Source organism: Rattus norvegicus, chromosome 17, assembly GCF_021556685.1.
Source record: "Rattus norvegicus strain SHRSP/BbbUtx chromosome 17, alternate assembly SHRSP_T2T, whole genome shotgun sequence".
Taxonomy (NCBI): Eukaryota; Metazoa; Chordata; class Mammalia; order Rodentia; family Muridae; genus Rattus; species Rattus norvegicus.
The window spans coordinates 16,639,599-16,656,974 of record NC_141550.1 but is presented as its reverse complement, the minus strand read 5'-3'; positions in this window follow the sequence as shown (position 1 = coordinate 16,656,974).

The window sequence follows — 17,376 nt, the reverse complement described above, 5'->3', positions numbered from 1 at the left end:
GGGGAAAAGGGGATAAAGACAAGTGGGTTCCTACAGCTTGATGGTTAGCCAGATAGACATCAGTGAGCTTGGGATTCAGTGAGAGAACGTGTCTCAGAAAATACAGTGAGAGCTATGGTGGAAACCTTGTCTGATGGTCACGTCTGGCCTCCACCTGCATGGGCAAACACATGAACATGCACCTGTACTTACTTCTTCATACATGTAAAATGTGAGCATTGACCACACTTGAGAAAGAAAAGACTAGAGCTGGGGACATAGCCTAACACACCCCAGGCTGTGGATCAGATACTCAGCACCTCAGATTAGAGCAATAAGAGACGATGAGTTTCACAATTCACCATATTATATCATCCACTTTGTGTGGTTTGACAGCAATATATGCATTTTGTATATGTACAACCGAAACGTTTTTAGAGGGGGAAAGATCTAATTGTATGGGAAACACTTTGGTGACAGAGTCAATGGAGAGCTTCTGGGGGACTCCTTGTTCTGTAATTGTCACATGGATCAATGGGTAACATATGGCCAGCCTCATTTTAAAAAGTCACTAAGCGATCACTTGCTTCCCTGAAGCTAGGGTAGGCTCTGACATGACAGTACCTACATGCTCGTCCCTAGCTTACTCCCCCTGAGGTCCCAAAGCCCCTAGTGCCAAGTTGAATGTCCCCTCTGGGCTCACACCCTCAGTGATAGTATCCTGCAGAGCAGTGCCGGCCTCCACTGCCTCAGCCACAGGAATATCTGTTGCACGGTGAAATGGAAGGAAGAGTTTGAGAAGATTGCCTGGTTCCCTTTGTTCTGTTTTCCTGAGATTATTTCTTCTGAGAGAGATACTCTGGGGTTCCTCTGCTTATCCTAGGAAGCGGGGGGCTGGCCCCGGCAAAGTCTGCAGCCTGCTGAACACCCCTGCTTGTGACACTATGATCATCTCTCGTCATTTATTTTTTGCTGAAGCTATGCACCTTTGATTAAACCTGGCACAGCCCTTTAGGAGCCACAGATACACATCAAAGAAGTTAGCTCTCCTAGATCAAAATAGATGGAGGGTTTGGACATGGCCCAGCGCTGTGTGAGCGCAAAGAACAAACCACAGCGGGAGGCAATTGCTTTTGGACAGGAATCAGAAAATAACCAAATGGATTTCCTCTATTCCCTCCTTCATTAGCAGCATGGCAAATGCCTTCATCCTGTCAGCGGAGAAATCTTTATTGGATTTTTATCCGCGGATGAGTTTGCAGGCTCAGACTTAAGGTGGAATTTTTGAAGAACTCTGCTTCTAAACTATTAAGCATTTAATATATATTTATTATCATATATATAATTTACGTTTGACAAGAATGATAAATAGCCAAATTTTCCCTTTTATTCTGTATGCAAACCTCTTGCAAAAGCCCAACTGGTTTGGAGAATGTACAGTTTACCTTGTCTCCCTCAGCAATCTGTAAATGATTAAAACAAACATGTGGATATATCCAGAATGGGATTGAGGGGGAAACTTTTATAAATATGACTCTAAGATGTTCCTAGGAGACTGAAAGAATAGGGGACTTTCATTTTCACACAGCCTATATTAGGAGATGAAGACCTGACTTATGATAGCCAATTGGATATTTAGAAACAATAAATTCCTTTGGCTGACTATCTTAAAGTCAGACTAGCACAAGGAAATTTATGGCATAGAACATAACTCATCTATTTTCAATTCAGTGAAACTAGTAAGAGGACAAAACAATTCTCAGAGCAGTGTAACCAATAACCAGTCATTCCACCTTTACTTTAACAGTGAGCTTTCTAAGTGTTGGGGGATCGATGACCTCATTTGTTCTTTATAATAGTCCTGTGATTTGCTGTGTGATCAATCCCTTTCTATCGATGAAGTCATTGAGGCTGTAAGAAGAAATTGATGTGCCCATGATCAATCAAATGCTTGAACCAGGCTTTGCAGGTTTTTGTGTATAAGGAGGCAGATAATAATGTTTTAAGCTCTGTGGAGCCCAATGGCATTGGTGTGGTTAGGTTACATTTGTGACTATCTACTCAACCACTGTAGCATAGAAACAACTGTACTTCATACAGACATAATGCGCATAATATATAAACTTCCTTTATGGAAGTCAAAACTAGAATCTCAGATGATTTTCACATCATAACCTGCTACCACTCAATATTTTAAGGGATGTGTGCATGCGTGTGTGGTGTGTGTGTGTGTGTGTGTGTGTATGCGTGTATGTGTGTGTATATGCGTGTATGTGTGTATGTATGTGTGTATATGTGTGTGTATGTGTGTGTATATGTGTGTGTATGTGTGTGTATTGATGCATGCATGCTTGTACATACATGTGTCAGTGAAAGCCAGAAAAGAGCAGTAGATTCCCTAGAGCCTTTTTTTTTTTACACGTTTGTGGGTAGCTCAGCATAAATGCTGGGACCCAGTCATTTGCAAGGTGCTTCTCTCAATAAACAGTGCTACATCCCCTTCTTCTATTTAAAAATATGAAATTATTCAAGCCTGGTAGCACAAGCCTATGACCCTAGCTACTCAGGAGACTGAGGCAGAAGGATCTTATGTTTGAAGCCTGCTGAAGCTTCAGAGCGAAGTAAAGGCCATCATGAGAAAGACTCCATTTTAAAAAACCTAAAAGAAAAGGGGGAGAGGCTGGTAAGAGTGCTGGCCTAACACCTTGTGGTGGTGCTTGGTTAAGTCTCCAGAAATTCTCTCTCTCAAGCACACACACACACACACACACACACACACACACACACACACACACACACGACAATTCTATTTCTAGCTGAAGGTGCTGAGGTAGATTTGACCCACCAGTAGATGACTGTTCAAGTCCTGCTATATGAAGTGAGGTCTGGATTCAAAGGTAGATAGTTTATCACAACCTCAAAGCCATACCGATTTGTTCCAGAACTGAGGAGAAGCCCTACTTAATGACTTGAAAAGTGTCCGCGCTGTTCCTAGTTTTGAAGTTAAGCATAAGACAAAAACATTCAAAGTTTCTAGATTCAAAGAGAAGGACTGAGTAGTCACTAGCAACAGACTAATTACCAAGGAAGAGAAAGCCAGTAGCAAGCCCAAGGAACACTTATTGCCAGCTAGAGGGTTTGCCTAAAAGTAAATTTAATACTCATTAAGAAAGGAACATTGCTTTAATGCCACTTCAGAGGCTGGCAACTGGAAGCTGGCTCTAAGCAATTCAGGAAGCTGCCTCACTGCTGCAAAGCTGACAGGCATTTATACACAATCCCTTCAGAAGGCAGGAAGACTGGGGGGGGGAATGTCTCATTATGGAAATGCTGGGCACCCCCACCCCAGTCCCTGAAAAGGCCCAGGTCTGGAATTTAGCCCCCTGTAGAGCAATGTATATAGTCAAGAGGACAAATGTGTGTGGGGGGGGTGGGGGGTGAGACAGAGAGAGACAGAGAGAGAAGCTTAGATCCCTCAGCAAGAAAGCATTGGAATTTATAAGTGTAGACTCCACTGAAGAAGTTTCTAGAATCTTGCCTGGTTTTGAAGGTGGTGATTAAAAACACACTCCCAGCAAGGTACGCTTCATCATTTTTATGTTTTCCTCCTCCCACGCTGTGATTTGTTACATCCTTTCTGAGGCTGAAATCTGTCTCTGTGAGCCCGTCTTCCCTGAGTGATTTTGCCAGGATGGCATTGTTCAGGAAAGCTTAGCAACTGCCGTTGTGCTGTGGAATAAAGCCGTCAGCGTGGGACTGAAAAAAATATACATATTGCGGAAAATAAGAACACGCATTTGGAAAAGCCTTGTCATCTTGCCTTCCACGGGAAACAAAGGCAGTGACAGGGAAAGTTCAGGAAGAGAAACAGCTTTGTAGTGGCGAGGTACATGAAGCCTCAGCCACGACCAAGGCAGCCACGCATCTCACATAGAAAACTAGCCAAGCGATGGGGAGCTCCAGAGAAATGTCCGTCCATGTGAAGTGTGGTGAAGGAAGGGAAGGCGCGATTGGTAAATGCTGTTCTCTGTGAACACGTCTTAATATTCCGGGTCCTCGGAGTCTGGCTACAAAGGATTATTTATCTTGTATGCCCCTCACTTATCTTTTTGTTCTGACTTATTCTGTATTGTGAAATAAAGTTGGAAAACAGAAGCGAGTGGCAAATGCCCAGCCTCCCTTACATTTAGTTTTATACTTACCTAAGAGCTATAAAGAGTTTCATTGGCTGTGGGGGTTTACAGATGCATGCTCAAAGACACATCCTTTCCACAGAATAACATTAATATATGAATGAATATTCTACTCTGTGTGATTCTTTGAAAGGAAAACGCATATCGATACATGATTGTGTGCAGATAGAGGAGGAAGAGAAACGAAGGTGGCATTCGGAAGTGAAATGAGTTCACTCCAGCCTCTAGATGAGTGATGATAGATGGCTAGATCAACAGATGATAGATAGAAGGGAGGTAAATGCATGGATACTGGTAGATAGATTATAGAAAGAAAGAAAGAAAGAAAGAAAGAAAGAAAGAAAGAAAGAAAGAAAGGTAGGAAGATAGATAGATAATAGATAATAGACTTTAGATAGATGATAGACAGATAAATAGATGATAGATAAATGATAGGCAGACAGACAGATAGACAGATGATAGGTAGATAGATGATTGACAGATGACAGATAGATATATAAATATATATGTAGATTGGTTGATAGATGATAGATAGACAGATGATAGACTATAGATAGGTGATAGATCTATAGATGATAGATGATAGATAGATAGACAGATGATAGGTAGATAGATGATTGATAGATGACAGATAGATAATAGATACAGATAGATATAGATAGATTTATAGATGATAGACTATAGGTAAATATATGACAGACTATAGATAGATGATAGACAGATGATAGATGATATATATAGAAAGATGATAGACAGTAGATGAGATAGATGATATAGATAGAAGGATGAAAATTATGCATTTAGATGAGATAGACTTATCATTAGTTAGACATATACAGATCCTATACATTTTTCAGGGTGTGTGTGTGTGTGTGTGTGTGCGCGCACACACGCATGTGTGCATGTTTGTGTGCATCACAGCACCAGCACATGTACATATGACAGAGGTCAGCTTCAGGTATCAGTCTTCACCCTCCACCAGGTCTAAGACAGGACCTCTCTACTGAATGGGGCCACACAGACCAGGCTGACTTAGTCAGAGCTCTGAGGAATTCTCGTGCCTATGCCTCCCTTCTTGCTGGAGAAGAGCTGAGATTACAGACGTGCAGGTCCTTGCTCAGCTTCACGTAGGTTCAGATGATTCAAATTCAGGTTCTACTGAGCCATTCGTTCATCCCTCAGATATTCCAGGTTCATCCTGGGCTTCGTTTCAGAAAGCACAGAAAAAAGTACTTTTAACTTTGTTATGTCATATGTGACCGGAAAGTGGAAATCAGGCTATTGGGCAGGAAGTGCTGAGGAGCGGAAGGAGGGAAACAAGAAAAAAATGCTATTAAACGCCTAGCTCTTCCCTAAGCTGATAAACATCTAGAAACGACGTAAATGAATAGAGATGCTGTATCAAGCAGGGAGAAACTTAAAATATCTACTTGGGGTTTGCTTCCAAATGCTACTGTTTTGTGTATAGTCTAAAATTGTGGCGAAAATAAAACTTAAATATTTGATTGTACTTCCAAGCATTTAAAATATTGAGATGTTTAAAACTAAATTTGATCTTACTCCTTTTTTTTTCTATAGCTGGCTACAAGCTTGAAATGACTCAACGTGATTCCCAGTCTAACTTCCGCGATGATTTCACCAAATTCTTACTTTTCACTAAGCACATAAAATAACTTCATGTAAGTGATATTTAACATCTTTGAAATCTGTCTGTCATCTACAACGGCTGCTTTCTTGAAGAATCCCATATCTCTTTGCTTTCTTTAGTCATCCAGTAGATGACTGAAATGTCTTGAACCCCTGGCTGCTGTCTGCAAGGCCCTTCTCCAATAAGTAGGAATGGGCAGCCACAGACTGCCATAGCTTAAGTGTCTTGGTCCTGTGTAGCTATTGTGGTGAGCAGCGGTCGTGGATGCTGGTTAGGGTTTTCCTGTGTGATTCTTGGTGTGTGCATTTGGAGATGGGGGAGGAGCCAACAGCTTCACTGAAGATGCAAGGGGACAAAGAAGGACTCGCTGTGCTTATCCTACCGCAACTACTCAGCCTCTCAGACTTCTAATCTAAAGGACCGTTTTCGGGTCTCACGGGGCCTCCTTCTAGACTCAAGCTAAAGCAGAATCTTTGAGCATCTAGGCGGTATCCCAGAAGGTCACTGCCCAAGTGATGAGCCGCGAGTGAGCTTCCACTACGTGATAAGAGAAGGAGTTTTTGTTGTTTTGTTTTTGTGAGAGACAGAGAGAGAGAGAGAGAGAGAGAGAGAGAGAGAGAGAGAGAGAGAGACAGACAGACAGACAGAGAGAGAGACAGACAGAGAGAGAGACAGACAGAGAGAGAGACAGACAGAGAGAGAGACAGAGAGACAGAGAGAGCGCTGCACGCGCGCGCATGCGCGCGCGCACGCGCATGTGCATTCACCCTACTGCACTTGCGCATGAGTGCAGGCATGGCAGGAAATCCATCTTGACTGTGATTAGTCTAGAGCCTTCCACCCTCGCAAAAACAAGGCCTCTCATTGGCCTGGACCGCACCAGGTGGGTAAGATCCGCTTCTCTCCTGGTTCCCGATGCTGAGATTGCAAGGTTTGACTATAGAACTCAAGATCTCAGGCTTGCCCAGCAACTACTTCATCTGCCTTTCCGCGCCCCCCCGATCCCAAAGCTGGTGTAGAAAATAGCCTGTCCTGTCTGCATGCATGTCGTGGGCACACCACTAGTCAGAGTCGAAAGCACCAAGACTGCAAATCTGTATTACACTTATTTGGTTACAACACTGCCTACGTGAACACAGCCATGGTCTCCCAATTTAGGCGGTAGTTATTTAACAAAGGGGAAAGCAAATTAAAAATGAGTTGTATTGATAAATGTGATTAACCCAATTTAAATTTCAAAGCATTCATATTTTAATAGGCTTGGTCTTTTGTTCTTAGTCAAATGCATAATTGCTTTTCCTCATTCTTTTCATTTGCTGTCAGGAAAATCAGAATAATCTCTGCAGAAAAAAAAATATGCACTGGGAAAAACTGACTTGAGCAAGAAGCCCCGTGGCTGCCACATGTGGCTAAGTGTGAAGAGAAGCAGTTAGGATCTCACTGGCTATGGCCAGAAAGGAATGTGTTGTCCTCTCCAAACATGGTGAGCGATGCGATGATGACTGTAGCTCTTCCTCAACAAACAGTTTGTGTCAGAACTAAGAGGACAAAAAAAGAAGGGTTTTTAGCGACTGATTCTCAGCATGCAGGCTGACTCCCACACCACTCTATCCCCACTCCATACCTCTAGCATCTAGCATTTTAAATACAAGGTGTGCTCAATGTCCAGAAAGTGGGCAAAGTTCAGTTACTTCATAGGTGGTTTTTGAAAATGTACTCAAGTGGATTACCATTGCTAGATCCAAAGGTTCTCCATAAAATCCCATTGAAAAATCCAAAGACGGTAGCCTCAAAACACACAGCTCACCAAAAGTAAAACTCGCAATCCCAGTGAGCGATAAACTCACCAGCAATCCGGTTTGGTGACAGCTCAAAATTCAGAGACCAATAAAGAAATGCTATGTACCCCAAAGTTGTCTGTGTTTCCATCCATTGTGTGTACGTATGTCTGTGAATGTGTGCTCTACACAGGAATGGCAGCTTCCCCCTTGAAGCAGAAGCTGCACCGTCTGCGGATAGAAGCTCTCTGTTTTTCTGAGATCTGCAGGCATGTTTCGAATGGCGATTTGCCAAGCACACATGCCTCCATTCCCCCAGTGAGGGATCATCGCTGTGACCTTGATGGCCTCTCATTCTGTCATGGGGCCTTCCCAGTGGGCTGACAGGCTAGGAGAGAGTCAGTTCTTGCCCACAGTCATTTGGAGAATTCTGGAGCCAGGCTCATTGAGAAACGTGAAAACATTCGTGGATTCTAAGAAGCTGAGGAATGGATGGGAAAGAGGCAGGATCCTCAGAGGGGTTTCTGCTGGAAGCAGAGGGATTTAAACATTACACCATTCGGCCTCAAGACTCCCTCCTATTTGTGGACACATCCTGAAATTTTTGATTGGTCAAGACAAATACAGTCTGTGAATCTTTCCCCCCCTTTTCTTTTAACCTAACACTTCTGCCAGGGAAATCAATCACATTAAATATTTACTACCACACTCTTCAATCTTGGCTGCCCATGGCGACCACCTGGAGAGTACTTTGAAATCCTGGCACTCCAGTCACAACCTCAGGGCTTTTTGCTTTGCTGTGTCTGCAGAGGACCTGGACATTGGGATTTACAGAGCTCTTGGGGGGAATTCTAGTATGTGGTCAGGATTGAAAATAACCACTGCAGAGAGAAAAAATAAATTCCCAGACTGAAATTGAGAGGCGTTTTAAAAAACAGTCAGTAAATTCACATGAACTAACGCTCTGTTTCTGGCAAAGGAAGATGCTGCTGCTGTGAGGGCAAAGGAAATGATAGTCTAGTCACCTTGATTCTGTGGCTCTGCACACTGCTTCACAGTCACCGTGTTATTAATTTTCTGTTTCATAACCCTGACAAACATAATTGTTAATTACATACCATACACTCCACCCTCCCAGTAAATGGCTTCTCTCAGAAACCTCATCTGATACAGAGCTGTAGTGCAATGCCCCACTATATTGAATTTCAATTTAATTATCTTTATTACAGCATTCCCTCCTTGAAGAAAATGATTAACTCTGAGATGGACTTAACAATAGCAGAAAGCTATTGGAGAGACCCTCGCCCTAAAGCCCTACGCCGTCATCCAGGCTGAAGTTACAGGCTCAACAGCAACAATACGAGGTTGAAAAATGAGGATCTCTTTCATTTCCTCAGCTCCTTGGGGCACGATTCACTCTACAGCCAAGCTCTCTCCACAGGTCTAGCCCTGATCCCTCCACAGTCCTGGTGCCTCCATATCCCTGACCCACAGCTGCTACTAGCAAGCCTCTCCCACCTGTCTGTATGGGTGTGTGCGTGCGCGAGCACACACACACGCACACACACACACACACACGCATGCACACGCATGCACACGCATGCACACACGAGCACACAAAAGTAAGAATGATTCTTAGATAGCATGGAAAGGGATGGGAAGTCCATGAGCAGAACAAATAGACTCATTCCCTAAAAATTAATCCTTTGGGAGTTAAACTTTACTTAGCCCTATGTACCTTTTATTGAGAGAGAGAGAGAGAGAGAGAGAGAGAGAGAGAGAGAGAGAGAGAGCTCTTAGGGTGTTTTATTTTTAAAATCACCAAGGTGACTTTCAGTAAGATTTTCTTTAGTCTTGGTCAGGAAATTAAAAGATCTAGGAGCTTCTAGGCTTCTTAAGAGCAATTGTCTCCCTCAATTAACGTGAAGGGACTTGAGTCCCATGAACTGGAAAATGGCACCGCGGGGCTTTGAGACTCCATGTTACAGAAATAAACGAAGTAGGGCTTTACCATCGCTAAGCAAGCGTTCCTCTGACAGGTGGGGCTTGGGGGTGCAACCCCCATCAGGAACAAACTAGCCCTGGGCCAAGACACGCCTTCCTCCAGGCATGTTCTTTGGCCTCCTTGACTGTGCTGGGTGATTAAGGATCAGAGACTTTGGCTGGTCCTTAATCAAATAGGGATCAACATAAATTCAGACAATACCAGTGTCACTGAAAATGCAAATGCATCACTTCTGTTCCTTTTCTAAGGAAAATTTATTATTTTATTATATCTGTATTCATTCTTTGATAATTTCAGGCATGCATATTATGTATTGTGATTATAGAAATACCCACTCCAAATCCCCAGAGAAATCCCTATCACTTCTGCGCCTAATGTCATGTCCTCTTTCCATAACCCACCCAATGTGGTCAGCATTGTCTTGTGCCTATGGGTGTCAGGCCATCCACTGGAGCATGCGTAGTCCACCAGGGACAAGTTCCCTAAAGAAAACTGACTCTCCCAAGCCCTTGCGTGTCTGTACAGAAATTTCTATTGCCTTGATTTTGTGCAGGCCTTATGTAGAAGCCACAGCCACTGTAGTAAGTTCATGAGTACAGATGCTCTCTCATGTTCCGAAGACTATTTCACAGACATGCCCCCTGACCTCTGGCAATTGCCCCCCCCTTTCCACGCGTTCCCCTAAGTCATTAGATGACAGAGAGGCCCCATTTAGGGCCGAGCATGTCCTAGTTCCTCCCTCTCTGCAATGTGTCATGTTTTGAATGAGGTGCGTTCTTATTTTTGAGAAATGCACTATGGGGTGATTTTATACTGGGCAACCACTCTAGGGTGTGTCTGCCCAATCCTAGCTGATTAGGGCACTCGCTCCAAGTGGCCTTTATTTTGGGGGCTCTGGAGAGGTGAGACAGAGTCTCCTGTAATCCAAGCTGACCTCAACCATGCTACATAAACACCTGAACTGGCTACCTCTACCTCCCAAACAGAAGATTAGAAGTATGGGCCACCATGCCTGGCTCACCCAGTCTCTTAATGTGATCAGGGGATGTGGTAATCAGGACATGTATGAGACTGCTCCTGGCCTAAGGGAAGCAAATAACAAACTCCCATTGTATAGAGGAAGACATTCAGTAGAGTGATTATACATTACAATATGTTTATCAACCAGCGGCATAGATGCTTCCTGCCAAGTATTCGGTTAGCTGTGCGTGACTGCAACGCTTTTACGGGTCAGGCAGAGCCACAGGTCTGTTGACACCAGCATCAACCCCGGCACCTGAATAATGCATTGTATTACAATGTTACCATGGCTACAAGTCTCTAGGTCATAGGAATATATCTCAGCTCCATTATAATCTTAAGAGAGCCCTGTTGCATATGCAGTGTTCCATGGAGCAAAATATTGCAATGTACGGCTGAGTGTGTTCGTGGATCAGGGACCGAGGACTTATGCTTGAGCCCGATTGAACTCGCCAGGGGACACCCATGCGTTTGGATTAATGTGGGTGAAAGCTGGGGAGGAGGGGTAGGTATTCCCAGTAAGTCATGTCCTTCTTCCCCTTCGTGTCTCCATTCGTTTACTCCCCTGCCTCCACTTCAGGGAGATGGAGTTCCAATCGTGCCTGTGTAACTCAATGGATTTATCACTAAAATCTCTGCAGCAATGTCGGAGACAGGTTCCCTGATGTCTTTGGGAAGGTAGGGTGACACTTCGTTGCATCACAGACGTTCTACCTTCCAAGGCTGTTACTGTGTTTGATGGAACTAGGGCAGGGCAGTGAGGAAGCGTCAGACAGTAGCTGACTGTTCCGTATTAAGGGAGAAATTGGGTGAGGCCCTGAGTGGCATTGGATTCTTAGGATTGGATTAGTGCAAACTGACTGAGCGTGCTTGGTACAGGCCTGTGATCCTAGCACTCAGGAGCCTAACAAGGTATAATCGCCACAAGTGTTAGGCCAGGCAGGGCTGTAAAATCAGACCTTGTCTCTGAAGACCAAAAGAATATTAATACTAATACTAATGCTGATGCTACTCATAGTAACTGGGTGTTGAGAATGTAGCTTGTTTGGCACATTTATTGCCCAGCATTCACAAGGCCACCAGGCTTGATCCTTGGCATTGTGCAAACCAGGCCTGTTAGCACGTACTCATAATCCCAGAACTCAGAAGGTAGAACCAGGAGAATCAGAATTTCAAGGTTATCCTCAGCTGTACGGTAAAGCCAGCCTGTGTGGTATAAAACCATATATCAGCAACAGCATCACCACCACCACCACTGACGTCATCGCCACCACTGCAATTAATAACACCAACTTAAGTGCAAACTGAATAATGATAAATAATTAGAATCAGAAGACTATTGCCCTTGAGCTGCAAAGTGGAGAATTTCATAAACAAAGTAAGCACTCTTTATATCAATCACTCTTCCTAAGAACTTTGTATAAAACATCCATGTGTGTTTACTAGTGGAACTGTGCATGAACATCTAGCACAGTCTCCATTTTTTGGCCTTAGCTTTTCCTGCTCTGTGTGCAACAGATCTAGATGGCTCTATGAGCTGCGTTAGTCCAGGTTCGATCAAGAAAACAGGACCAATGCCAGAAATATCAAATGGAGAAAGCAATACATGTTTCTGGCTCTATATCAGTAAGAGAGTCAAAATAACAAAGGACGACAGTTAAGTCTGTAACCGCAAGTTGATATTCCATACCCACATGGACGCTCACACATGTTTGCATGTTCTCTCACACACATCATACCCGCATACACATGAACATATGTGTGCCTATGGAAGAATAATTGGAAATGCTAGAGCATTTGAGCTCTGTCGTTAGACCTGATGCATAGCATCCTGTGGCTGCAAGAGCCGTCAGTGCCATTCTACTGCTGGGCCATGGAAGGAGACCTCTGGCACCACTGCTTGAAGTATGGCCTGTAGTAAGAGGAAATTACAGTGCCACTTTCCATTCTCCAGTGAAGAGAGAAGACCCTAATGAGGCCTGATAGACTGATGAGTGACTCGTGATAAAGATGAAAACGCAAAGGCTTTCAACCTGTATACAAGCATGCTTAAATACACTGGACAGGTGATAATGGCCACGAACAATGAAACATCATGACAGGCTGCTCAGCCGGAATGGAAGAGGGAAGCTGGCAGCCTTTCGGTCTTTTGGGTAGACTAAATTCCATTCCCTACATGGTTGTGGGGCTGGAGGCAATGGGTAAAACCAGAGTTCAAATCCCCCGGAACTCACATAAGCTGGCCAAGTTGATTTATAGTCCCAGTAGCCAGGTGGCAGAGAGAGGAGATCTATGTAATCAACTAGGTACACTAGATGAATGACGGAGCTCTGGGTTCAAATGTGAGCCCCTGCCTCAGTACATAAAACAGAGATTGATTAAAATTCCCAGTGTTAACCTCTCACCTCCACATGCACACTCTCACATGTTCACATGCTACTACACAAATGCAAATATGTGCATGCACATGCACAGATAACATACAAACACACACACACACACACACACACACACACACACACACACACACACACACGTCTTACCAAAGCAGGAAAAGCATCAACTTCCTATTGTTAATTTGGGATTCATATATTTAACATAAAACACTGGTTTCTGTTTGCTAACACTTTTATTAGAAAACATTTATAAAAAAACAAGCGCTACATTCACTAATGTGCGATCAATACATGCGCACCCTATTCGACTAAGAAAGACAATGCAGCAAAGGAAATCTAGCTGTTGACTCTGGGCCAAGCACAGCATCCGAGGATGAGATTTGATGAAAACAGCTTATGAAAATTCACTATCATTAGAAGATGGCTTTTTTCTTTATGTCAGCTTGATAACTTCCAGGAAATGAGGAGAAACTCGCAGTGATAAAAATCATGTAAGCTGAGCCTTATAAAAATAACTTACGGCACAGCATACCAACTGCAAACTGTGACAGCATTAGCCCATCAGGAAGAAGTAATGAATTCTAATAAATCCGGGAACAAGCAAGGAAGTATTTGCTATCTCTTCATCAGTGTCGTGAATCTATTATCCTCACTCCGTAGTTTTTTGAATAGAATAAAAAACACCGAGTAACAAAAGGAACACGCGAACTATTCAGGAAGATTGCTGTGACTTCTGTTGGTACACATGCCATGGCTCTCCCTTTCACTGGAGACTACAATCGTCTTTGGAGAAACTCATCATCTGTGGAAGAAAAACAAACTTTTCTGAGTCAGTTAGCCACCAAATAGAACCTGAATGACAAACAGGAAGTCTTCCCGGGAGCCACAACTGGCGGTCCATGTTCTAGGAAAGGAAAATAAAGTCAAAATTATCACAATAGCCTTATTTCATACGGACAAGATGTGCATGCGTGTGTGCATGCACGTGCATGGGCATTATACACTCTAGTTCATGAGTGCTTGGTCCAGGAAAGAGTTTAAGGGTCAAGTGTCCTTTTCTATCACTCTATTGTATGTTTCAAGGTGGAGTCTCTCCTCGAACCTGGAGCTCACATTTTTCATCCAGATTAGTAGCCAGCAGGTCCCAGCAGCCTTGCAGTTAGTACTTCCCAACAATTCTACAGGCTAGACCAACGCAGCTTACTCTGTGAGTGATCAGATCTGAACTTGGGTCCTTATGTTTGTGCAGTAAGAACTCTTAATATGCAGCCATCTCTCTTGCCCACATCCACCTTAGGTTTTGAGACAAAATCTCTTGCTTGGTAAGTGGAGCTCACCGATTCTGCTAGACACGGTAGCTGGCAAGTCCCAGAGATACTCTTTCACACTGACATATTCTGCCATTTGTAGACATTTTCAAAGAAAAGCCATGTAACTGCATTTGAGTTTCTTAGCTCTCTCTGTTTCTACCAACTGTTTCTTGTTCTCTAAGGAGCTACCGCTCCTGCAGAACCTAGAGAAGGTTCTGCTATGGTGACATGGAATGAATTCCTAAACCCAGCCTTGTAGACACACCCCTTCCCAGGTGTCAAAGGCATGAGGCTGGCGAGCCATAACCTGTATGAGTGATCTGTGTGCCATACAAAAAGATGACCTCTGACCAAAGAATATTCTAAAGCATGGCCATTGCCCCCCAACCTGTCCTCCTTTCTTGTTGACATGCTTGACTACCTAACCGGTCCTCTTGACTTTTCCTTTCTAGCAGTCATGAATGTGCTTACTCTTCATAAGAATGTGTGGAATGGAGGGTGCAAATTATAAATTCAACAAATGAGAGATACATGTGTCAAAACGGGGTCGGCTAGTGCTTGGCTCTGAAACTGAAATGTGTCTTACTGTCAGAGAGAGTTCTTTGCTTCACTTGGTGGTGTCTCTTTGTACGGAAAGTAATGGCATCCTTTACAATTCTTGGCATTATAAACTTGATAAAAATGTGTCACTCAGTAAATGGGTGATATTGGACCAATTTTAAATTCCTTCTTCATAAGACGTGAAGGTCATCACTTAATTAAAATGGTTTCTTAAAGTGCCTTCCACATTCAACAGCTGTTATACTATATTCTGCAATTTTGGGGGAGGGGAGACATTCGTTAATGGAATCTTGATAGTGCTGAAAAATGACCAGAAGAATTGCTATTGTTCCAGGTTCATAGGAAGTAAAAAACAGTGTATGACCAGACTAGAATGAGAGAGATGGGCAGCAGAAAGAAGAGACGGAAGAAGGAAGGAAAGACGAGAGAGAAAAGAACGAGAGAAAGCTGAGGAGGATGAGGAGTCTGTCACCTCGTCTCTGGGGCAGATAGCAATGACAGCCTATGCATAAATTATATTTTTAAGAATCAGGAAGCTATATTCACAATGCACCTACAGAAGGTATACCAGTTGGAAAAACGGAATTCCACTTCAATCAGAGGAGGAAGAAAAGATCCCAGCTATGTCTAACGGGGAAGAAAACCTAGAGAAACTGCTAGTTCTTATCTGTTCAAAGGACAATGGTTTCTGATCCCATAAACTGTCTTGAGATTTGAATTCATTATGTGTCATCCCAGAAGCCTTTTGAAAGCACTCAAGAGACCGGCTGGACGGAGCATCACAGGGGCATGGCAGGCTCTCTGTGAGCCCAGGATATTCCACTTTGATCTCCAGGCGAGCTGACTGTGACGCTGGGGCCCCACAGAGCATGGCGTGAAGCGCAGGAGGCTCTTTTAACTAAAGCGCACACAGAGAAAAATTGATGAGACTCTTTCGACGTGCTGGTTTTTAGCTGGGAATGGAGCAAAGCAGGTAGAAGGGAGACAGGGACACGGTTTGGTGGCCACAGATTCAGCCGAACCCAGTAAAATGCTGCATCCCCGTAGGGCGTATTTGAGGGGCTGGGGTTGTAGCTCAGTTGGGATAATGCTTGCTTAGTGTACATGAAGCCCTGGATTCAATTCAATGCTCAGGACCATATAAAACTGGGTGTAACGCTTGTGTCCCTTTAATCCCAGCATTCCAGAGGAAGAGGCAAGAGGGTCAGCAGTTCAGTGTCATCCTCAACTATACAGTGAGTTTTGGAAAAGCCCAAGGTTGACTTAAAAGTATTAAAAAAAATTTTTAGAAGTGTATTATTTTTGAGAACATGGACCTTAATACATAAGACAGAATGGAATGCAGGGCAAAAGTAGCTGATATCTAAACCCACCACAAAGCGAATCGCAGCTGCCATTTCCTGGACTGAAATTCTTCGCCTTTCAATGGGAACAGCTCTCCAGGACACAAAGAATGGGGGAGTCGTCCTGTCCCTCGGGTTCTGCCAGGGCTTTGTCATGACTTGTAATGAGCTGAACATTGCGATGTGTAAAAAAGAGTATTATTGTGTGGGGAAAAGACTAAAACCACATGCCCACATGCACCCGGATGTTCACAGAACAACACCTGCACAGACCAAGACAGCTACTCCTGTGTGGCTTATCTGTGTCTTTCAGTAGCCAGGATCATGTCTATTTGAATGGGAAAGGAACAGCGCATGTGCAGAAGTCCTTTAGACATTAAACTAGAGCTACCATGTCTGAATGGATCTGTCTCAGGGAACAAAATAAAAATAGGAAAAGTGGTTAAGTCCCAATGTGCTATTACATGCTATCAGAGAGTTATACTGTAAATGCATATGTGGTCTGTGTGTGTGTGTGTGTGTGTGTGTGTGTGTGTGTGTGTGTGTCCATGTACACAGTTCCCATGGTGACACTGTCAAAGATTGTGTAAGACTATAAACACTATAGACCTATAACATGGGAAGTGGACTGTGACAGAGGTGACATAGAAATGTGGGCTATGTAAAGAACTGGAAATGAACTATCTTCTCCATAAGAAAGCATTCAAGTTGATTTAAGATAGTTTTGAGTAGTGAAAGGTTAAAAGACAAAAAGAGCCATCATGATATTTATGCTTTACTTAACCTTCAGAAAGGACGTCGATAATTAATAAAGTTCTTGCTGTATAGTCCATTATTTGCTCATGGCAGGAGAGTGACAGATTTGCTGAGTCATTGAGAAGCGACAGCTCAGGAGAGTCATGGAAAGCATACCTAGCCAATCAGGAGAATTGTAAGAAGCATACCTAGCCAATCAGGAGAAGTATAAGAAGCATACCTAGCCAATCAGGGGAATTGTAAGAAGCATACCTAGCCAATCAGGGGAATTGTAAGAAGCATACCTAGCCAATCAGGAGAAGTGTAAGAAGCATACCTAGCCAATCAGGAGAATTGTAAGAAGCATACCTAGCCAATCGGGGGAATTGTAAGAAGCATACCTAGCCA